We start from the raw sequence: 25441 nt of genomic DNA, 5'->3' as shown, positions 1-25441 counted from the left end.
ACTTCGTCAATTTCTTTATATACACACTCTACCTCATTATCATAATGGGCGCCTATAGGCATATAGACTTTAATAATCGTTGTCGGTTTAGGTTTTGATTTTATCCTTATTACAATGATACTATCGCTACACATGTTGAAATACTTTACTCTCTTCCCTATCTTCTTGTTCATTATGATACCTACTCCTGCCTGCGCATTATTTGAAGCTGAGAAAATTATTCTAAAATCACCTGACCAAAAGTCATTTTTCTCTTCTCACATAACCTTGCTAATTCCTACTACATCTAAATTTATCCTATCCATTTCCCTCGTCAAATTTTCTAACCTACCAACTTTTTTAGACTTCTAACTTTCCACGCTCTGACTCATAGAATGTTATTTTTTAATTTTCTGGTGACTACTTCCTTAGTAGTCCCCACTCGGAGAAATGAACAATTCAAATACAGTTATATAAAAAAAACATATTTATTTATAATTTTGTTAATTTACTTTCTTTTTTGAAATTTTTGAGATTTATTATGGATGAATATGCAAATACTGCTGTCCAGCACTGTAATAATGATTCCAGTACTACCCTCTGCAAGGAGCATGAAAATCTGGAATAATAATTCAGTATGAACAGAAAAATTTGCATGTCGTCCATAATAAATTTAAAAAAGAAACAATCTCAACAAAATTATAAATAAATGTTTATATGTACAAATAATTATGGAATTTAACAATTGAAGATGCAGGATTCTGTGAAAATCAATTCTTGGAATTAATATGGAAGTTCAACTTGTCTGTTTACTATGTTTGGTGATTTTTATTTCATTTAATATTAAATTGTATGAGAACAGTGGTCAATATATTAATGAATTATCTGCATTTTCAACAACAAAAAAAATATATATTATGCACATATAATAATAATTATTATTATTACATTAGTTATCAATGTTAGTGAATTTGTAATTTACATCTGTGATATAGCAGATTTAAACAATATTTGTTCACAAACCCACCAACATTTACCATTATCTTGTTATTTTATATGTACACAAAAAGAATCCCTCCTTAACACATTTGATCATTATAAAGTATAAAAACACCAATGAATGATAAAGATTAAATTCAAACTGAATGCACTTTTCACGTGTTAAAGGTACATCTGCCCAACTAAAAAAAAACAGCACCACTAATTACTGAAAACATTGTGAATTGAGTTTTAAAGACATGGAATTTATTTAATTTTATTTGGTTTAACATTTAAAAAGTCAATAACTTCAAACATTTTTTTTTTAGGTAAATAATTTATCTTTAGGTAGAAGTATGCAGCCAGTAAATTGTGCTAAGTAATGTGGCAATTTTCATTTTATTCATAGATATCAGCTGTCATATGGATATTTATTAATGATATATAAAAAATCTTCACATTTGTATTCTGTGAAACAGTTAGATATGTGTCAAATGTTTCATTTGTGATGGGTTTTCTATAAGCTGAATTTTTATCTTGTCTGCTTTGGATATGGTAAGGAGTTGGACATGAATGTTGTGTACGTATTCTACTGTGGACACTGAGAATAATCTTCCATTACACACTTAAAGCTTTGAGCTTATCAGTGTTTATTTTTTATTTTGATGCAAAATATGCATTTTCAGCTTTATTTTTTTATTAAAAAATTAGTAAGTTTAATATTTTTGCCGTGAAACACTTTGTGTAGAAGGAATGGTTGAATATTGTCAGGTAGCCTGTAATAATAATAATAGTTTATTCATAGATAATAATATGTATTAATTACTAAATTCAAATAAATCTATAAATATACAAAACACTATGGACAAAGTCTATAGATGTATTATTGACTAAAATTTTATTTTATCAACTTTACTATTATTTTTATTTAAAGTTTCAGGTTTGAATCCAGTCAGGTATAGCACTTTTCAAATGCTACAAATCCATCCAGAAATTTGGATGGAAATCTAAATTGAATTTAGTAATAGTTTTGGTAAATTTAATTTTCATAGATTACTTTTTATAGAAAACATTGTGAATTTCAAAGTACACTCATAAACAGTAAGATACTAGTGCTTAAATAATAATTTAAACTACTTGAATTCCAGTATTATGTTGTAGAAAGTGAAACAAGCAAAACAATCTTGGCAGTTACAAAACACATTTAGAATATTAAAACAGTCAACCATCAAAAAACCATTAAAAAATCAACCATGGACTGACTATGCTCCATGCTCCAGTACTTATCAAATCTAACATTACAAATTCTGCTAAACAATTCCTGGCAACAAATTTCACATATACTTTGTAAACTTTTGAATTATATGGCAAATAACATTAGATATAATTAAAAGAACAATCTAAAAAAATGTAAACATATATCTTCTAATGCAATACATCCTCTATTAAAGTTATCAAGAAACTGTTTTATTAAACGTATGAAGGCTGTAAAAAAATATGTTTTGTAAGTGCTCACTGCATTAGTAATTTTGTATCTTTTGTAATTTATAAGTAAAATTCACTTGAAAATATAACGAAACAATATGAAAGAGCTCCTTGAGGAATATCATAGAAATCTTTGTATCGATTAGTTTTTTAAACTATATTATAAATCAAATACCCCTACATGAATTACTCAACCTGCTTCTTTCCTAAACCTCTGGTAATTGCAGCATTGGCATTCACGGTCAACATGCATAAACAATTATGAATCGGTTGTCTAGGTATAAAAAAAAGTGAATTTGATGTCAAAAATTTATATTTCTTTAATTATTTAAAAATATCTGAAAGCATACTGGTTTTAATTTCATTTTTAACCAAATAATTTCTTTGTCATTAAAAGATTAAATTACCAGACAAATTTTAATTAAATGTGTATAATAGGGTAGTAGCAGTCTATGATAATAATCTTTTTCAGTTAATACTATAGTTTACCCTCATTGTTAATTAATTTCATAGTGGAGGTGGAATACAATATTGCATTGCAAGTACACAGCTCTCATCTAGTTCTTGGATACGTTCCAGGTGACTAGATGATCTGCTCAGAACTGAGTAGTCTCTTTACTAATAGTTTCATTTTGTTAAGTTGAAACTGTTCCATTTAATAACACTTTTTCTTTTAGAATAATTTGAATTAACTGTTAACAGTTACCAACCTGTATCAGAGTAGTAGAGCCCTGCCTTGCAGGTGAACAGTTGTAGGTGTAAACCTATTTATTTTTTTTAAGACCATTTTTTATATTAAAAAAAACTTATATATACCATATTCTCTCACGTATCATAATGGAAAGGCAACTAGCTGAAAAACCCACCTAACCCCAGAATAAAGAAAATTATCTAAACCTAAAATGTGGAATAGTTAACAACATAAATGTATAACTAGACAAAAGTGTGTGGCACTTGTTATTATGCATTATACAAAAATGAACAAGTATTTTATAATTTTATATTCAGGAAGATGGATTTGAAATAATGCGCCAAGCTGGAAAGCGCACTTTCTTCTTCTGGAGATATACGTTACAATCACTGATTTTGTTACTTCGATGTACAATGTCCACAGATTTACAGTTATTGAATTTAACAAAAAAAAGGACAAAATTTCTATTTAAAGAGTGCCCTTTGGAATTCGCAAAACAATTACTGGCTTATAACTAAATTTTCGATTGGTGCTAAAATTGCGGGCTAAATTCACACTTAGTGACACGTACACTGTGAGCTCGGGTAGCACCTTAAATAAGTGAAAATAGGTCGTATTTTAGAGGAAGTAATGTCCAAACCATAGAAATCGATCGTGCATTTCGGTTCGTTTGGGTTCAGTATTTTTTATTACTATTCAGCTCCTTACACTTTTATTACTTGTTCAGCTTCTTTTTACATACGTGGAAGGTTCAAACTTGGCGTTTGAATTTAAGGTATAACTACAACCGTTGTAAATGCATTAGAACTTCAGTACGAAACTAATTGCAACATAAACGCTCTTCATCATATTACAGGTTATAAATAAAGTTTGCAGGGCTCAATTATGAATAAAAATATTCTCTCTCAATCCATTATAACTGAAAACTAATATGAACTGCTGGTAAACGTACGTTTTTCTGTTTGTAGGATGAATTATGACAATTTCTGACGACTAATATAATTGTTCAATAACAGAGTACACTGGTGAAATTTCTTGCTTTTACCCTATAAGTAAAACTAATGGCTAATCATTTTACCGGTCTACCTCCAATTGTAAGCGTATACGAAATTACGCTGACACACTTTCCACGACACTGAATTACAAATACAAAGATAACAGCCCATCACTTGACGCGCAGGAGGTAAATCGTAATTTTGTACTCTTTAATATAATAACTTATTAAATGCAAAAATATTTTTTTTTATTGTATCAAGATGAAACCTTTACCTTCATAAATATGACGTCATAATAATTGAAAATAATCCTTTCTCATTGATATGAGTAATAGAAAGGGCACTGTTCACGGTCGTGACGTAGCCATACTTCTACCAATCGTAACAACTATGACGGAGTTGCGCAGTGAGTTTATTTTGCGTCAAGGAAGGAAAAATCGGCCATCTTGGATTAATGTGAGTAATGAGTGCAGGAAAAGATTTTAGTTTTATGTGGGAATTAAATAAGGTTATGATTGTATTAGGTTGGTATTTAGAAGTCTTATGTGAAAATAAACAATTTCTCCAGTGTTGCTAATATAAATCTTAAAATTTTTTTCTGTGATAATTATTATTTGTCTCACGTAGGTGTTTGTTGGCTACGCCGTACTTGGATATTGTATAACGTTGTGAGTTGTTTTTTCGTTTTATTGTTTAATTGATGGGTATTTTATATACAGTATTTATTTCAGATACTATTATGATGGTCCGTTTTAAAGTAAAATTTATCATGTGGTTGTTAACACGCTGAACTTTTGGTACAGGTACTACAGGTAGGCCTGCATCTAGCCAACAAGCCAAGCAAGTAATGACCCACAATGTTTTTGAATTAGCAGAATAAAATGCTTTATCAAGTGAATGCGTGGTTCGTATAATAAATCGTAAGACTTTATGACAGAAATATTGTGTTTATTTGATGTTATTCTTCCTTAGAAATCAGTTCATATAGTGTGCCATCTGTTGTAAGGCTAGGTGGTGCTGCTTGCATACGAACAATATTCTTTCTTGTCATTCGCTGTGATCATTAAAAATATTTATTCTTCATTAGAAAAATGCTTACATGTAGCTTAATTATATTTTAGTTTTTTAACCTACTTTTATTCATTGATTTGATATTTTTACCTGATTAACATTAGCTATTGTATTTATTTACATTAATAGATTTTCAACTCCTAGATGTTCACTTCATTCAGACGTGAATGAAGAGAAAATGTTATCTGAATTTTAATTGTGTTTGCTTAAAAGTTTGTGATATATTGGTTTTTATGCACCTAATTTAATAAAATAATATCTTTGCAAAATCAAAATAGCCCATTCCTTCACTGGTCGTGTTAGGTTATATAGACTATTTAGCCGTGGTTCCTGAAAATGTATTAGATTATATATATATTTTTCTAACTTGCTCCCAAAAAAAATAGTGATACAATTTTCTTTTTAGACCTAAATTTATGATTTATTATTTTACCATAATTTTTTTTGTTGATTTAAATAAATAAGATCTTTTTATAAATTTAGTTCAGTATTGATGGCTTTCTAAAAAGGTTTTAGATATTTATGTAATTTATATAGAGGTAATAACATATTTTTTAAATATTAGTTTAAATTTGAAATAGTTCAGATTTGTTTTACTTGAGGTATACCTATAGAATTTTATTGTCAACCATGTAATGTATTTATAAATTTGGATTTGCCTGACCTTTTTAACTAATAAATATTGATATTTTATAGGTTGACATTTTAGAATTGTATTTAAATAGTTTTTTGGAAATTCCCATGAATGTTTCTTGGTTTAGTGTCAAATAGAAATCTTTGTATTTATAATCTGGAGTTTTCAGCTTGTATTTAACATGGCAAATTATTCTTTTATAAAAAAAAGTAAAGAATCAGCTAAACAAAAATACAAGTTAATTTAAATCAATCATTCAAGAGATATTTCATTATATTTTTTATCTTGAAATTTTTTTTTGGAAATGTTTTTATTTTGTTGGTTGCTTACACAAGTAATGAACTATTATTTAATTTCTTGTGAAAATTCTTAGAAATTTTTTTAACACTTAATTTTTTGTTATTTTTAATGTTATTAAAACGAGTGAAATTTAGAATTTTATTTTGTCATGTAATCTGATCAAGAATTAAAGTAATGTCACTATATTTTTATGTACTAATCTATTATAAACTGCTCAATTTTTGTATTATTATGTTTCACATAGTGTTTTATAAATGTACAGAATTTGGTAAATTTTATTACTAGGGTTTTTACATTAGGGTTAATTTCACATTATAATAGGGTTTAAATTAGTTCCCATTTTCTTGATTATTGTGTTATATAACACATACAACAAGAAATTTGTGTTATATATTGTAGCTATTGCAACAGTAATGAAATTTTTTTGTGAACTAATTTCTTAAACTTCTTTCGTGTGCAGGTACTCTACTTTATAGTGAATACATTATATGAAGTGCTTTCTTTCATTTGCAAGTATTTATGCATATTTTAATGTTTTGTGTAATTTAATTTTAGCTTTTAATCTGAATTGACAAATTTTCTTTTAAGTACTTGTTAATGTGTTATGCTTTTACAAAAAATGTCTGCATGTACAAACCACTTAAAGAAAAGGTCTTTATAACTAGCATTTTGTGATATAACATTAAATATTATGTTATTACCATCCACTTTCATTTATGAATTGCAGCCTACTTATATTCTTCCATAATTTACTTTTTTAAGTGCTTGTTATATGAGTATTTTGAGAGTAGATTATTTTATCATTACATTAAAGTTTATTTTGATTGATTGACTAATTTGGGATTTTATTTATCTTGAAAATCCTTATGTTAGGTTATTAATCACAGCTATTGTTCTAATCGTTTTTCATGATGTTTAAAGCTTTTTATATATAATGTCGTTACAGAACACTCTTCTTCAAATTTGGGTTAATGTATTCATTTATTATGTTACAAAGTTTAATATAAATCATTTCCTCAATTATGTTTGAAAGTTATTGATGAACTTATTACAGAGTTTCAGTATTAAACTATGTATCAGCCATAAAAGCTTAAAGACTATTTAATTCATTAATAGAATCATGTACACTCTTTGGAATTTTTTGTTCCAGTTTTAGCAGTGGTTAGTTACTTTTTGGTTGCTGTAATCGCTTATTTTGTGAGTTGTGATTTTCTTCATCAATTTGTTAATTGCAATAATCTTGGAATTTTATGCATTCTCAGTTGCTTTTGATTCATATTTTTGAAGTTATAAACACATTTTTAATTTTTTCCATTAATTAATCTTTATGGTGTTTATTTTAGATATTTTTACTACTATTATATGCAAATGTTAAAAATAGTTTTCATTTTTCAATTTTAATTAATTTTTTTTTTAATGAATGCTACTTTAGAGGGTTGTTTTTTATTAATATTAAATTTTGTTGATTTATTGATTGCCTTAAAACCCTAAAAAAGTGAAATCCCAATGTATTAAGGTTTTCAAAAACCCATTTCACAGTAAAGTAAATTTTTGATATCTTTATTTGCTTTTTCTTCTTTGTACAAAGTAAAGGAAGTATTGTGATAGCGAAAAATTTCAGATTTCAACAGAAATATACATTTTGACCATCACTGAATCCATTTTGACTAGTTTTGGCTTGACATTTGTACATACATACGTATGTATCTTGCATAACTCAAAAACAATCAGCTGTAGGATGTAGATTTTGGATTTAGGACTGCCATAATAATTAGTTGTGCACTGCTCCTTTTGATTGCAATCGACTGAACCAAAAGTGTCCAAAATCCAAAAAAATTTGGATTTTGGATTTCTTAACTGTGGTAAAGCCCTCATTGAGAACTTTTCAACAGTATATCATAAGTGGTACTTATTTTCACCGGTTCCAGAGTTATAGCCAAATAAAATTTTAATTAATGAAATATTTGGATCTTACAGGGGAAGGCACATCAGTTTGAATCAAACTTCATCTCCTTTTTTTAAACTTTTTTTTTAATTGTAAATTTAAAAAATTATGATTGTAAAAAAAATTATGAAAAATCGGCAGTTATTAATGAAATAAAATTTTATGTACTTTTCATTTAAAAAAATGTGTATATGTAATTTAATAAGCATACAAGGAAGTCATGTGTTGTCCACATTAGTTTTTTTATATAAAAATTAAAATTACTGTTTCTAAAAAGTAATTAATATAATTTTGTTTAACAAACTTATCTCTATTGGAATTTTTAATTAGCAAATTTTTAAAATCCTGTTGGATTTAAACAATTGAAATTAAATAATACATAATATTAGCCCTAGGTATTATCTGCTGGGTGCATTTTTTACAATGTTAAATTTTATGACAGCATCCTGCATATTTCTGTTTATGTTTACAATATTGGATATTGTGGGTATTTAAAAATAGTGCTAGTTCAGAATTTTTCCAGTTAACTTGTTAAAGTCTTAAAGAAATGCCAATCATATTGAACAAATCTACAAATGATAAATCATTGGGTATATCCAGACTATGTTTTACATTCTAAGACCAAGAGTTCAAGTCACCTAAAATTATGACTAAATCTAGTAATTATAAAATTAGATCACTTAAAATAACATTGTTGCTTTTTCTCTTGCGGTTTTTAATATTTTATTTGTTGATGGTAATGATAACAGCAGTTGATTGACCACTGTAAATTAATGTAAAAGAAAAGTAGATCTGCATTCAAAATATTTTTGAGCAAGGAAGTAATTCCTTTATTGGAATAAACAATGTCAATGAACCAATCTTTTTAATTGAAAACTATTGGAAAAACATCATGCTGTTCTTTTTACAATTTAGTTTTGGATTTACAGTACATTCAATCTTCTTTTGTTACAAATGGGATTATTTCAAGATTCCAACTTAGAAGAAAAGAGAGATAATTCTATTAAATTTAGGTTCCCAGTGGATTGATTTGTGTTAGAAAATTGGGTATTATTATTTTTCTTATTCTTGTTTTGAATTTTCAAATACAGGCTATTATGTAAATTCAATCATTCTGTTATGCTGTTTTCTTGTTGGAGAATTCTGTTTATTTTATACATTCAAAATAAAATTCAATTTCTCTGTTGAAAAAAAATTTTGTGAAAATTCCTCACATGTTCATCTGTGTAAAATTAAATCTGTAATTAGTTGCAAGTTGCAACTCCTATGCACCTTAATTTCTAAGCATATAATAAAAAGAATGGCATTGTTACCTTTCTACTTAAATAATGTTATGTTATTGTATCTGCTTCAACATTGAGTTTTGTTGATATGTTCTTTCAGTTAAGATTAGTTAAAAGTTGCATTATATTATTTTTATATTCCTGAAAATACAATATTAAGTGTATAGTTACTCTTAAGTTTATTCAAGTACAAGTTATTGGAAAATTATTATTAATAACTCCTATTATAATGTAGGAAATACATTAAGTTACTTTTAATGTTAAACAACTTTTTTTTCGTGTAATTTTATCTTCTTTTTTTTATTTAAGTAATTTGTATCTCTAATGAAATCTAACCTCTTAAAAATGTTTTACCACTTCAATTAATGAAAAATAAGCATGTAATTATTTATTGTTGAACAGTTGTACAACTGTTTCCCTGCATACTTGACTAATTTTTGCAATGAACTTAAAGACTAATTAAATCTAATGATGATTTTTCATCAATGACTTTGATTTTCATGATTTGAATCTTTGTATGTTATGTCTGTTTAACCATAAGACTGATAGATTTTTCTTAGTTTTGTTTCCTTAACTACATTGGTTCAATTTTAATACTATATATTTCATGCAAAGGTCCTTGGTTCGAATCCTGGTCAGACATGGCATATTTTCATATGCTACCAATTTCCCCTGGGCTAATGACCATTGCTGTTGATGCCAGCTTTTTCATAAAAAAAATTAGTGCAACGTGGATTGATTTCAAGTGAAAACTCTATAATATTATTCTAAATATCTGTGATTTTATAACATTGCATAGGGTTAGTGTTTCAGTCTTTCTTTTTTTAATTTCATTGATTTATATTCATTTATTTAAAGATATAAAAATTGAGATTATACTAGCAACAGAAGCCTTAAACTTTAAAATTGTGTAGTAAATTGCATTATTTAAAAGCTTATTTAATAACCATTTTAAAAACAATTGTTTGTTTAGTAATAAATGTCAATTGAAAATATTAAAAAAATGTTTCAAATAGAATTAACTTTAAAATTTAAAAAATTAAATTTTCAAAAGCCAATTTTAAAATGAAGATCCATTATAGGGACTGAGTTTCTTCTATAACATATGCTTTCTTAAAAGTTCAATCAACATGCCATTATTCTGTGTTCTACTCAGTTTAGGTCCCTTACCCCAATTGGTTCCAATTTGACCCTGCCCCACACTTGCTCTTTTATTTATTTCTCCAAATTTTTTAATGGAAGTCTGTGTATAATTGAAATTGTTGCCTACAAATTGATCTATATTAGTGTTTTTGTCCATACTTTTGTCATTTGTATGAAAAAATACTTTTACTGAGTGATTCAGTTGTTAATACTTAATGCTTTTTGCAGTACATCTTCACCCATGTGCAGGCTAGGTATTTTTTATAGTCCATTGCTCTACAGTTTCTTAACACTGCTCATTTCTTAGACTTATTTTATTATTATTACTATGATTTCTAAGCATCATACTTATTAACATCTTCCAGTCTATATTATTGGTCAGTTCATAATTTTGTTGCTAGTTCTGATTTCTCATCCTCTTATTTGGTTCATCAATCTAGTCACTTTTCATCTAGTTTGAAATTATTTTTTATAGAATGCTGACTGTGGCATTCATGGTAAAAAACTGACATTAACAAAAAATATTATTGAATTAACAAAAACTCCACTGATATGTACTCTGCGAATAGAGAACCTAACTCTGTGTTTGGTGTTTATTAAAACTTATTAAAGTCATCAGATATATGTTACAGTTGTTTCTTAGTCAGCCCATGTGGTTGGAAATGGTTAATGAATAATGGAACTATGGATTAGTAAACAATGAAGTACATTATGTTGTAGTAACTTTAAAAGAATGCTGTAATGATGCACTGATAAGCAGTATTTTAGGCAGGATATTGGTGTAGAATTAATCCATTGCAGTCATGGCTAAGAATTTACAAACCTAAACTAAAAAGTAATGTATAGTTTTTAAGGAATCCTGCAAAATATAAGAAAGAGTATTGGAAGTACTTTGTTTGAAGAAATGAGTAGTAGTATATATCTGTTGCATAAGTACTTATTTGTATACAGACTTATATTTATATTTTTTTACATCGAGATTGACCTTGTAATGAAATTGGAAACCGGTCCAAAAGTGATAAGTTTTTAGGCTGCATAAAAGCAGAACAGTGTTTAAGGAACACTAAGTCATCAAAACTTTGTGTTTTTAATTACTTATTAATTTATTTAAATATGACATGAGTTGACACATTAAATTTTAGCTGATAAGCATATTGGCATTAATATTTACTTTTTCAATGATTATTCATAATTACAGGAACACTATTTGAAAAGTATTCTTACTTTCTATGACCACTTAGAACATTACAGTTTGTTTAAAAAAAATATTTATTAATGTATAAATAGATGTATCATAAGTCAAGATTGTATTGTGAAACTAGTGCTGGTGTGAATATATTTTTCCTATTTTGATATTATTAAAGAAAAAATGATTTGGTTGGATATTTTGAATTAATCAGTTTTTATTAACCCATGCAAATCGTACCAAATAATATTTTAAACCAGTTTTACACATTAGATAATAAAATTGACTTCGAATTATATTAAATTATTTTTGTAAAATCAATATTTATTCGTATGAGAAAATGAAGAGGGATAGTCAACTATTTCAAAGTGATAGATGAAGTTTGTAGATAGACAAACATTCCTACTTTATGCTTGTTAGAATACAGTGTGGACTGCCCTTGCAGCTTCTCACAAATGTGTTCCAATCAGCTAATTTGTTTGCATTTTAATTACCATATAAGTAATGCTTTCTGAAAATCTTATATTTAGGATATTCATATATATGTTTGTGGCTCTGTAACTCCAGATCATCTGTCTTGTTTTCTTGAAACAGATATCAAACAATTCATCCGAATTTGGAAATGATTGGCCAAGACTGAAAAAACAAAATTACTAGATGGTAGATTGTTTGCCTTTTTCAAAAAAAAAGTGAAAATTGTCATGTTAAGTTTAAAGAGGAAAATTAAGTTGAAAATTCTTGAAAATAGAATTATCACATACATACATTTTTGTTGTTTTTATCTTTTTAACAGATTAATATACGATTATTAGGAAACATCTGTCTATATATATATACATATTTTTTATTGTGAAACCTGTATAATACTTTAAACCACTAAAGTTTATAAAACTTTCCCTATTTTCTACATAATCAACATTTAAACTTAAACATTAGATGTTGGTACTTTTTCTTTTCCATCATTACTGAAATCTACTGTATAGATAATCACTTTGTGGTAACATTTTGACCTATTACCACTTCTAAAATGATTACCATCTAACTATTCTTTTAGTTTAAGAAACAAATGCGAATCACCGGTGCCCAAGTAAGGATCTTACGGTATGTATTCAACTACTTCCAAAAAGATTTTGAAGTAGCAGTTGCGTTGTGACCAAGTGTGGGTGAAGATTATCTTAAAATAAATCAGTGTTAGGTGAAAATAGGTCATGTCATTTTTTGTGTATTTTGTGACAGAATGGTTTAGTCTAAAACATTACGGTAACTTCTGAACTTATTGTTGTTCCACTTAGTATGAGATTAATGAACTTTATTGGTTCCAGAAAATTTTTGCCATCTGCATATTTTGAAATCTTTAGGAAATTAGCTGTATAATTATAAATAATGAATTTACACTTGTCAATAAAATTGCCAATATTTTGCTTCCATTCTTCTGTCCAAAGAGATAGTCCAGAATCTTTGTTGTATGTTCAGTCTTGCTTGCGTTATTGAAATTCGTATACTTAAATGTATTTTTGTTTATATTATGTGTGACTTCAGCAAGGCCTTTCAAATTCGATGGAATCTGTAAGCACAGATAACTGCAAAGAATCTGTGCAGCTGTGCTAATTGGACTACTTTAATTAGAAGTGCTACTTATAATTAAAAGTAATACATCTTTACTTATGTATTTTGGTCAAGCTTAGGTAGATTTAAGTCTGGTTGAGATCTTATTATTACATACTTACATGAATCATCCGTGTCTCACTGAGTCGGAAATACCACTGGTCAGAAATGAAAACATTAAGATAAGTTATCAATTAAAAATAATTATCTGTACCTGAAGTTTTATACACAGTGGTGTTTAGATTGAATTAAGTAAAACTTAAAATTATTTCTCCAAGATTATAATAAATTATTTTGTTTTGTATTGGTCAGCAGAAAAAAAAGAAATTGGTAATCAACATGGCTGTTATCTTTATTTTTTAACTTTACATAAGTTGGTTACCTTGATGTAATAGTATTGTGTTTCATAACTTTGTTATTAGGTGTTAACAAATTGTTTTAAGTTATATAAAATTATAAGAGCTGGCAGTTTGTCAGAGTCAAGTGTTTGTGTTGGTTTTAAAATATTACATTGTTAATATAATTTGTAAATACAGATAATTCCAGATAACGTAATACGTTGTTGTATATATGATATATTCCAATTGAATGATGAATGTTGGTGGCTAAATGAAAGGTTCTACCATGTGGAGAGCTACTGGTATGAGGTGGAATAAAGCTTCTTAATTTTACAAGTGATCAATGTTGCAGTTGAATTTGACAGGTACCTTTTGCATAACTGCTGTTTTCCATCATTGGAGAGAGGTAACCATTGAAGCTGAATTGGTGGGGGAAGAATCTTCTATTATGTAGGAACATTTTACTGGTGAGGCAGACCTATCTGACTAACAGCTCTGATTAGAAAGCAGTAGTCAGAGTCTACAGCTGAATTAATGTGACCCTGATTTCCCACTAATAGTGGAAGTATTTCATGGTAAAAAATGGAGAATGTTCTGTTTCATAAATGGAAAAAAGTGCATAAAGTCAAGTGCTTTTGTTTTAGTTTCATTGGAAAGAGGATACATAGATGCTGATTGCTTGAAATTATTTTCCAGTGTAGTAATATTTCATGTATTATTGTTATTTTATGTCTTATAAGGTCATAGTGATATCATTGCTTTCATTGTCAAAAACTTGAAAACATTCATGCTTTATAAATGTGTTTGATGAAAGATCTGCTTCTGTCGGTCAAGAAATTTTGATTTTATAGTGTAAATTTTATCATAAATTTTAATAACCTGTATTTTTGTAGCAGTTTATGTATTTTATGACAGCGCATCGTTTATTAATTATGGCTAAGAAAGAATGCTATACATAGGAATTTCTTGGTTACTAATAGATAGAATGTAAATTGTTGCCAACAGTAGGAAAGCAACATTTGCAACTAATGAAGAGGGAGATTTTTAAAATAATTGTATATAAATCCTATAATTTTTATCACATTAATAAAATTTATGGCTATAATTTTCTGAAGAAAAAGTTAATCTTTTTAATTTCTACTGTTAAATGCACTTATACACTGTTTGGCTGAAACAGTTATTAAATAATGTGTTGTGATCCATAGTTGTAATTTAATTCAGTTTTTGAAGTATGGCTGTTAAAAAAACCTGAGGTATTACTTTTTATAGAATTAAAGCTGCTATTTCCTTTTTTTTTACATTCCAGGTGTTATTTTAAGTTAAATGTGAAATTATAAATATGTTAGTTGGATTATAGATTAATTTTAATAAATATTGGTTTTGAAAAAAATCAAATCAATTTTAGAAAGGATTGTTAATTGCAGTTAAATTTAACTCTCTGCTTTATTAAAGTGACCATAAGATATTTTTAACATTCTGTATTGTTCTGTTACTGAAAATTTAAAAATGGAATCATATTTAAAAGCTTGATGAATTGTTATAACTAGTTAACGTAAATGTAATAGAAGTGATTTGAGATAATAGAATTTAATATACCATATTAATTTGATGATATTTCTGTTAATCATATTTTTATATTTGCATTGTAGTGTAATGTTTGTATATTTATTTATGTATATGCAAATAAGAGAAATTTGTAATGGAGATATTTTTTTTTTTTAATATTTTGTAATCAAGTTAGAATCAGTAGAGCGAAATAGAATATTGCAGCAACAGTGATTTTTCTTGTTAAAGATTGTCTGTAATTTGCGCTGTGTTGTTACAGCCACTTAGAAGGAAAAAAATCTACATATATATATAAAATAAGAAATTTTGCTAAAAATTGTATTATAGTGTGTGTGTAAAATCGTATTTGTTGAAAAGGTGTGTCATTCTTAATGTTGGTGCATTATATCAGTATTAAAGTGATAAAAACATTTGCAATGTTACTTTATGTTGTTGCATGGATTTTTTAAAAAATTTTTGTATTCATAATTTTTTAATTTAGAAAAATGTACTTTCATAGAAACAATGTATAGTTCTTTAGTGTTTGATGTGTGTTTTTTTAATATATAGAGGATTAGATTGATTTTATAATTAGGTTTTTAAATATGCTGTAAATAATAGTAAAAAAATTGTGTTGTGAGAAATTCTGTACAATATTTTTTTTCTTTTCTTTTAGGTAGAATGCTCCAACTAGTAAAATGCCTAGATAGTGAGAACAGATGTCTATGAAATGTCCGTTGATAAGTTTTTCTAATTGCATGTAGGTATGTAATGTTTCATTATAATTTCTGTATATTATTGTTATTTTGTTTTTTACCAGTTTTATGATTGTGATATTAATTCTGTCATCAATTGATAATAGGAGTTGTCATTGCATTGTGGAAGTGTGTTGTGTTCGTAGAATAATTATTCCTTCATTTCCTTATTGTATAAAGTCTTACTTTCAATAGTTCTAACAGTCGCAAGATATGAGATTCATTTCTTTATTGCTTTTCCTTATATTTTACTTTGCGAAATTAAAGCAAAGCATTCTTTACTGCAGAAATTCCAATTCTAATCTACATTATTAGTGCCTTTTCAGCCCAAGTTTTTTTAATTATTATATTCAATTATGTTGTTTTTGTTTTTATTTTGTTTTAAATCTGAGCTTTTGTGATATTTGTAATGTTCTTTAACATGCCATGCAATTACTAATATTTATATTTGGTGTGATTTTTTTTGGTTAATTTTCTAGTTTATGTAACTGTGTTATGTAATATACGTTCATTTGTGAAAAAATTTATTGTGACAGAAAATACATTACGGCATGGTTGATTCATTTGATTTCATTGATAATTTGTGATATTTACCTTATTCAAAGAAGTGTTCATTCTGGCCAGTTGAGTTAAGAAAAAGTTTTACAAATTTAAATGCCATTTGTTTATGAATAGTTTTATTATAATACTTATGATAAATGATACTTGTACATACTTACCTTTACCTTTACTAAATGGGGTTCATTTACATCTTTAATTAATTTAAACCTCTGAGACATTGTACAATGGAAAACTAAACAATGTTTTGTGTTTTGATCAGAAAAAAATAATGAAATTTTGTTCTAAATATTTATGTAAACTTTCGGTTATATCTTTTGTCTTAAAAAAGGATTGTGCAATTAAAGTATTTTTTTCTTTTTATGACTTAAACCCTATATTTTTGTCAGAACACATTGATTATGTCATCACTAAATAGTTTTATCCATGTAAGGGAAGAACCCCAATTCTTTTTGTTTAATTTTTAATCAGTAGAATTTGTATTGTCTAATAGATCTTATATGTATTGATAATAAAATTGAATTGTTGATTTGGAAATTGAAATGAATTTATGGCAGGACATCTTTAATCTGAAAAAACCTCTTCTTTAATAAAAGTTACATCTGAATTATTTTTAAATTATATAACTTTCTAAATAGTAATAAAGATTTTTCGATTATACTATTTTAATTCTAATAAAAAGAAGAAATTTTATCAGTTTTGTACATAAAGTGTTAAAACAGTTTTAGTTAATGCTGTGATGTATTAAATGTATTTTAAAATTATATTTAGAAGATCAATTTGGTTTCAGGAAAAGTATAGGGACAAGGGAAGCAATTTTAGGCCTCAGATTAATAGTAGAAGGAAGATTAAAAAAAAACAAACCAACATACTTGGCGTTTATAGACCTAGAAAAGGCATTCGATAACGTAGACTGGTATAAAATGTTCAGCATTTTAAAAAAGTTAGGGTTAAATACAGAGATAGAAGAATGATTGCTAAAATTTACAGGAACCAAACAGCAATAGTAATAATTGAAGAACATGAGAAAGGGAGTCCAACAAGGATGTTCCCTATTCCTTTTACTTTTTTATCTTTACAGAGAACTAGCAGTTAATGATGTTAAAAAACAAGTTAAATTCGGAGTAACAGTACAAGGTGAAAAGATAAAGATGCTACGATTTCCTGATGATACAGTAATTCTAGCCGAGAGTAAAAATGATTTAGAAGGAACAATGAATGGCATGGATGAAGTCCTATGCAAGAACTACTGCATGAAAATTAATAAGAACAAAACAAAAGTAAAAAAAATAGCTTGGCTAGAATTACTGTATCATCAGCAAATCATAGCATCTTTATCTTTTTACCTTGTACTGTTACTCCGGATCTTACTTGTTTTTTAACATCATTAACTGCTAGTTCTCTGTAAAGATTGAAAAGTAACAGGAATAGGGAACATCCTTGTCAGACTCCCTTTCTTATTACGGCTTCTTTCTTATGTTCTTCAATTATTACTATTGCTGTTTGGTTCCTGTAAATGTTAGCAATCGTTCTTCTATCTGTATTTGAACCCTAATTTTTTTAAAGTGCTGACATTTTATTCCAATCTACGTTATCGAATGCCTTTTCTAGGTCTATAAATGCCAAGTATTTTGGTTTGTTTTTCTTTAATCTTCCTTCTACTATTAATCTGAGCCCTAAAATTGCTTTCCTTGTCTGTATACTTTTTCTGAAACCAAATTGTTCTTCTTCTAACACTTCGTCCACTCTCTTCTTAATTCTTCTGTACAGAATCCTACTTAAGATTTTTGATGCGTGGCTAATTTTGTCACAAATCTGCAAAAAGAAACCCTGTCATGTAATTGAAGAAAATGATATTAAATGTGTCCAAGATTTTTACCAGAATGTTGAGCACAGCCGAATGATGCCAGGCAAGAAGGATTGTGTCTGTAAGACAAAGATAACAGGAAGAAAATTAATATTAAAAAAAAGCTTGTCTTATGTAACTTAAAAGAATCGTGCACAGCCTTCAAAGAAAAGTATAATTTAAAAATTGTTTTTCAAAATTTGTCGATTTAGACCTAAATTTTATGTTCTGGCTGGTGGGTTAGGTACTTAGTCTCTCTCCCTCTCCCCCCTCTCTCTGCGCTTGTGTATGTGTGCACGTGCACGCTACCTACCAAACTGTAAAACTCATGTTATCTGCTCTAAAAATAAAATTTGATTATAAAATTCTCCTTTCAAACATGGTATGTGGTATAGAAAATGAAATGTGCATGCTGTGACAGTGTGAAAAATTTCCTGGCACTAATGAAGTGCTCAGATTACTGCAAGAGAACTGGGATAATTTTGATTGTGAAATTATCTTCATTCAAGAAATTATTGAGGGATAATCAAACATGGGTTCAAGTGGAAAATATTTCAAATATTCTCGCTCAATAAAAAACTTGCTCAAAACTTCTAGTCAATAAAAAAAATGGCTGGAGTACTAAGTTATATTAGTTAAGTTTATTATCAAAAAGTGCAAGATTTATTCATAACTTCCATTAGCAGAAGTAAAATAAGGTAAAAGTGAATTAAACAATTAAAATTGTTTATCAATTTGTAATTATTATTTATCATTCTGTAATAATTGACTATTTATCATTTTGTAATTGACTATTTATTAATCATCAGTTTATTCATTCTAATGAGTTTAGTTGTAATTTTTATATTCTTAAAAATGTATGTATCATCAGTATTTTTGATACGTTGTTTATGGTTAGAAGGAACAGTGTTTTTAGCAGTTTTGTTGGTTTCATTACTCATCAACCCCTTTGAGTAACAAAATAAATTTTGTATGGTTTTAAAGTACTTCAAAAGTACTACTGCTGTAAAACTTTCAGATTTTTGCCACCTATTCCACATGTAGTTTTTGGGCCCCAAAAATGAGACATATTCAAAATCTTATTTGGCGGCCATTTTTTTTTTAATGAAGGATACTGTAACAATCCAGTTTTTTTTATGACTACTAGTGCCTAAGAGTTAAAAGGTAAAAAACAGGCCTGTTACCCTAAGCCCTTCATTATTTATTTTACAAAAAAACGACAATTTGTAAATGTAACTTCAGTAAACATTATGAGATTTGGTTATGTAATAAAATGAATTTTGAGTACACTAAGATAAAGTTCTATCTTTACTCTCTCCAAAAAGCTCCTGTTTGACCTCTGTACGATGTAAAATAAGAATGCTACAGCTCATGGAAAAAGTGACGAAAATGGCTGTTTTTACTTGTTGGCAAGTTAGAAAATAGTCTGTTACTAAAGAAAGATTTTTTTGCCACTAAAAGGTGGGTAGTTATCATACACCAAATATCATCAAAATCAAAAAAGTGATGCACTGATCATTATACCCCTGATGCATTTTGCAGTTGTCTTATATCAGAAGTGAAGTTGTAAATGACAAGGCAACTGAATAACATCAAATAATAATTGTACCTGTTGGAATGACTAGCTGTGAAAGTGGACACCTCGCCTGTCATTTAAAGATAGGTGACCTTCACCTACAGGAAAATAAAAAAAGCATCCATAATGTCATATTCAAGCCTAGATTATATTTTTGGGCTTTTTCAAAATGTTGATTGATGATTGAAAATCAACATAAGCTAAATACTTCAGTACACTGAATTTTACAGTCAGTATCGTTCATAAAAATTTTAAGTTAACATTTACTAAGTTAATAGTTAGAATAATTGTTCTTAAAATATTCATAAAAAATTGGAAGTAAAATAATGTTTGGGCTGAGTTTTTTTGGTAGTATTGTGTGCAATATTTTTTTTGCAATAAGGTCACTAGTTGTAAAAAAATGATAAACTATCTATACCTAAAAACCCGTACAATATTTATTTGTGAAATTTAATCTATTGTCATCCAGCTCGCTTCAAGCCTGTTAGAGAGACAGTGACTTTCTCTGACCGGGTCTATCCATCTTCTTTCTGTCCTTCCCATGGCTTGGTGCCCTTGATCTTACCTTCTACAATGGCTTTTTCAAGATTCTCTCTGTCTCTTCTCACAGTGTCCAAAGAACTGAAGAATTTTCTGATTGATATGGAAAGAAAGTCATTTAGAAGTGTTAAGTTCCTTGACAATTGAAGCAGTTTTATGTATTACACTATACAGAGACTGACTAGAAATTAGTAAAAGTGTGATGTTTTTAAAATTAACTTTTTTAGTTTTCTGTGAAGATTAATTGAAGAAATTAATTTTTATTAATAATTTTATTATGTATAAATAAAAATTAATTATGGTAAAGCTGTATTTATGATTTTGATCTGTTAAAAAATACATTGTTAGTAATGGAGTTTGATATAATTGCAAACCATTTTGAGTTATGAAAGTATTAGAAGAAAAATGAAAAAAATGTTTGTTGAAGGGTGAAATAAAGAAGTCTTTTCAAATGTTTAAAACGTGTAAATGGTATATATTTTAATTTTATATATGTATATATTTATCAAAACTTAAGCTATTTGAATCTGTCTTTTAAATTTTTTAAAACGTGTAAATTGTATATATTTTGATTTTATATATATATATACATATCAAAACTTAAGCTATCTGAATCTGTAATGTAAATTTTAAGGTTTGAAACTAAGTATTTTGCGATTAAGTAGGTTAGGTTTTGTGCAATTATAGGATACGGTAAGAAAATACTTAGGCTTAATGTTCTTCATGGATTTGTTAAGATATTAAAATTTTTTGGTTGCTGTCTGAACCTTTATTTATTTATTTACAATTATTAGCTTATTTTGGTCACTTCTTATATACATAATTTTTTTTTTTGCCAACATTATGTTTGTGCTTGTCCTGTATTCTTTTTTATTTAGTCTTTCTTTGCTTTGTACCCATAATCTTTCTGTGACTTTAGCTAAGAGTTCTTTAACTGTGTTACACAGTATCTTAAAATTAAATGCATATACAAATATTTATATATGTTTATAAGAGTAAAAAAAGTAGTATTAAAATATTAAAAATATTAAGTATATTAATATACTTAATATTAAAATATTAAGTAGAGTAAAATATTTCTTCTAGAAAAGTTTATAAGACCTATTTATTTATAAATATTAAAAATTAAAAAACACAAGTGCCAAAAAACATTGCTGATGAACATTGCTCTTTAATATAGGTTAATTAAAGAGCGTGCAGGTGACAATTTTGTGTATACAATACCAACCCCAGTGGGTTGGTGAAGTGGTGAGCACGTCTTCCCAAAGTTGATTTGGAAGTCGAGATTTCCAGTGTTCTATTAAAGGCAGTTATTTTTATACGGGTTTGAATACTAGATTGCGGATACCAGTGTTCTTTGGTGGTTGGGTTTCAATTAACTACACATCTCAGGAATGGTCTAACTGAGACTGTACAAGACTACACTTCATTTACACTCATACATATCATCGTCTGAAGTAATATCTTAATGGTAATTCCCGGAGGCTAAACAGGAAAGAGAAAGAAAAAGGTGACAATTTTGTATATTGTATAAATTCTTTAAAAATTTATTTAAATATAAATATTTATATAGTCCATGAAACTCCTAGTAACATAAGGATTCCCACATGGTATCGTATATCTAAATCAGTTCAGCAGTTGAGCTGCTACAGTGAATCAAGCATACATACATACACCCTAAATACATTACACTCTTTTTGGGCAGTCATGTAGTAATAGATACTAATATAATTTTTATGACAAAACAAATTATGGCTTATGAAAGATCTGAAAATTCTTAAATGGAAAAATGTCTTCTCTTAAATATTTCATGTTGACTGAATTTTCAAATATGATTTATGATTAAATTCTCTAACCGATTTTATTAAACCTGGTACTGCTGTATGTGATGAGAAAAAAAATTAACTGATATTGATGTATATGTTTATGAAGACTTGTTTACATGAGATTTTTTTTAAATACTAAGATAAGAAAAGAATGTGGAAAAAGATTATGTACATGAAGATTTAATTTTGTATTGATTTATGCAAACTAATTCTATGCTATTTGCTGCAAGATTGCCAGATTATTTAAGGATTTTGAAAGAGCCAAGTAGAGCCCACACATGATGAGTATTTTTACTTCAAATTAGTTGAAAAAAAAAGTTATGATAATTTAATGGCAGAAAATAATTGATTTCATTACTAAATAAATGAAGGCTTAACCAAGATTTTCTAACCTCTTTGACACCATTCAAGTTTTTATATTTCCTTGAAAATTGATGTAGGTTAAAAATAATTATCACAAAACTTTTTTTTTTTTAAATTAAAATGGCTTTAGAATCATAAGAGTAACTGGATGGGAAAATGTTTCAAACTTTCTGTATCAAGTTTTTACTCCTTCTTCCCCAATAAACATGGTACTTGAAGGAAGCAGGGTTTGAGTATCCCAAGTTTTTAGTTTTGAATTGAAGGGAGCCAAGCAGTGGTGCATTATAACTAGTTGAGGCCTTGGGAAAAATAGAATTTCAGGGCCCTTAACCTCAGCTAAACAACTTTCACGTTGGAAAAAATTAAACAATTGTAAAAACATTTACATATTTATTATTGCATAAAAAGTGAAATTCTCCTTCATGCATGAAAAATTTTACATAAAAATACAAATTATTTGGTAGACAATTACACACATTTATAAAGAGCATTATAAATCTAATGCATATATGGTTGCAATATTTATTTAAATATTTATATTTAGGCGAAAATTATTAATTAGTTTGTTAAAATCAATACAATTTGTTACATCACTTCCAATAAATAATATGGATAAATTTGACAGTTTATCCTGCCCCAAAGTATTTTTAAATAGTTCTTAATTTTTTAAGGACATTGAAAAGAGCATCATGTGATGCAGTAGAAGCTGGAATCGTTAGAAATATTGTTAAAATTACTTCAACATTTCCAAATGTTGAAGTAAGTCCTCTTTGTATGGTTTCATACATTTCTAATGTATGACAAATTCTGACAAATTTTAATTTCTGATAAATTCCAAGAAGCGGGCTAGTTCTTCATTAAAAAGTTTCTTTCAATGTCACTTGAATATGATAACATTAAGTTTTTAAGACATTTGTCATATTCATTTGATGAAGTTTCTTTCAAGTTAACATTTAGTAAAACAAAATAATTATATTTTGATAAGCTACAATACGTGTTTGAATTTCTGACAGCAATTGGTCACAAATTACATTTAAACAATTTTCAGTAAAACCTTGCTTGCAACTTAATTGCACATTTTCAGCATCATCTCCACTTTCAACATAGTGTAATTTTCGTTTAACTTTTCTCCTCTTCTGTGATTCATAATTCATATTGTTTGTCAAAGAGAAGCATTCGATTTCAACATTATTAAAGAAACCCTTGTTGCTTTTAATATCTTCAGAAATATAAAACAATAGTGCTTTTAAAAGATATACAGCAGTTTGCAAATCACAATTTCTATTTTGCAGATTTTTGCGGGTTGCATTCAGTCACTGCAGTATGGAATTCCATATGAAAAGCAAAAGTGTGGTTTCAAAGTTTTCGAATTGTTCATGCAGCTTTTCAGCTTCTAACTTTGTTAAGGGTTTTTCATTAGTATCATTAGAAATTGTAAGTAAAGTCTCTTTAATTGACAAAAAATTTATCGTAACAGCTAAAATTGCATCTGCTTTTGAGGACCATCTTGTTTCAGAAATTTGTTTTAGTGTAATATTTCATTCTGCAAAATATTCCACCTCTTCCAAAATAAATTTTGAATAAAATCAAAAAATTTAAGTGCCTTGAGTAAACATCTGCTGCAGAATTTACCCACTAAATTTAGGCTATGAGCTGCGCTGGGTACAAAGAATGCAGTTTTGCTGTGATTTTTAATTTTAGCTTTCAATCCATTATATACTCCGGAAATAGTGGCTATATTTTCATGTGACTGACCTGTACAACTTTAAATATCTAGTCCTTACTCTGACAACTTTGATATGACGATGTTTTCCAGATAGCTTCATGCTTTTTGATTTGAATGAAAGAATCTTTCCGGTATTTTATTTTCTCTGTCTATATATCTTGTTATAATTGACAATTGATCAGTGTGACTAATATCAGGGATTAAATCAACAATGAGTGAAAAGTATTTTACTTGTTTGATTTCTTTACAAATTGTACTTTTTACATTAGACGCCATTAAATATATAAATTCATCACAGATAGTATTAAAAAGATAATTTACATGTCCTTGGCCACATTTACCATAATTCTCCAAATGATTTTTTCAAAAACACTTCAAAAGTAGCGAGGTATTCTAAGCAGCTTAGAAAATTTCTTGAACTACTTTCATGTCCTTGAAAAGCCAATCCCAATGATGATAATAATTTAACAATTGCTGCTTCTCTCATTAAAACATTACGCCAATAATTTGATTGCTTTTCATATGCTTCTAATATTTCATGGTCAATTCTCCTACGCTTTGCAATCGCTTTACATAAATACACATCTTTTCTCTGTGAACTTTGGATTCGTCGTGTTTCTTTAGAATATCAGTTTACTAACAAAACAGTAAACTTATTTTGTGGTTAATAAATATAATCCACTGTCATTTTTCCATTGTTCTGTTAGTCTTAGGTAAAAATACGAGCTCTTCAAAGATCGAGTTATGATTTTACCATCATTTTAGAAATTTTGACTTAGCTTTTCAATATCACCAAAATTTTGTGGTTTTTCATGAATAAAAAACTCAATAAAACCTTCAGTTATTGCGTTTGGCCATAATGCAATATCCCTGGGATATGTTTCACATATTGTAGTGTTATCACTCTTAACTGTGTAATCATGACTATTACTGTTAAGTGTATCTAGAATATAATTTGGATCAGTAGAAATATCAGTATCCAACTGTGATGGGCCTGGGAGACTATTTTCCCCTGAAATTTCCCAACAAAGTGAATTGTCATCCACTTGGTTTTCAGGTTTTTTCAAAAAACT

At 27.8% G+C, this 25441-nt stretch overlaps 1 protein-coding gene and 1 long non-coding RNA gene across 14 annotated transcripts in view; one reads left to right on the top strand and one right to left on the bottom strand.

Moving 5' to 3' along the window:
* Positions 1–4444, bottom strand: part of LOC142318883 (uncharacterized) — a 36729-nt gene extending 32285 nt beyond the window's left edge. For 2 of the 3 annotated variants that reach the window (XR_012755066.1, XR_012755065.1), the window contains exon 1: positions 4086–4384. This is a non-coding gene — a long non-coding RNA (uncharacterized LOC142318883). The other variant, XR_012755067.1, reaches the window with a different exon arrangement.
* A 94-nt stretch (positions 4445–4538) lies between these two features.
* Positions 4539–25441, top strand: part of LOC142318879 (serine/threonine-protein kinase MARK2-like) — a 385326-nt gene continuing 364423 nt past the window's right edge. For 2 of the 11 annotated variants that reach the window (XM_075355497.1, XM_075355484.1), the window contains exons 1-2: positions 4591–4796; positions 15855–15942. The gene's annotated coding sequence lies outside the window, so the exon portion shown is untranslated. Of the gene's footprint in view, positions 4797–5015; positions 5033–15854; positions 15943–21826; positions 21964–25441 lie in introns of those variants that run through there. The other 9 variants (XM_075355485.1, XM_075355493.1, XM_075355492.1 and 6 more) reach the window with 9 other exon arrangements.

Source organism: Lycorma delicatula, chromosome 2 (genome assembly GCF_047948215.1).
Source record: "Lycorma delicatula isolate Av1 chromosome 2, ASM4794821v1, whole genome shotgun sequence".
NCBI classification, from domain to species: Eukaryota; Metazoa; Arthropoda; class Insecta; order Hemiptera; family Fulgoridae; genus Lycorma; species Lycorma delicatula.
The sequence above is the reverse complement of the archived record's forward strand: the minus strand, read 5'-3'. Positions and strand labels throughout refer to the sequence as shown.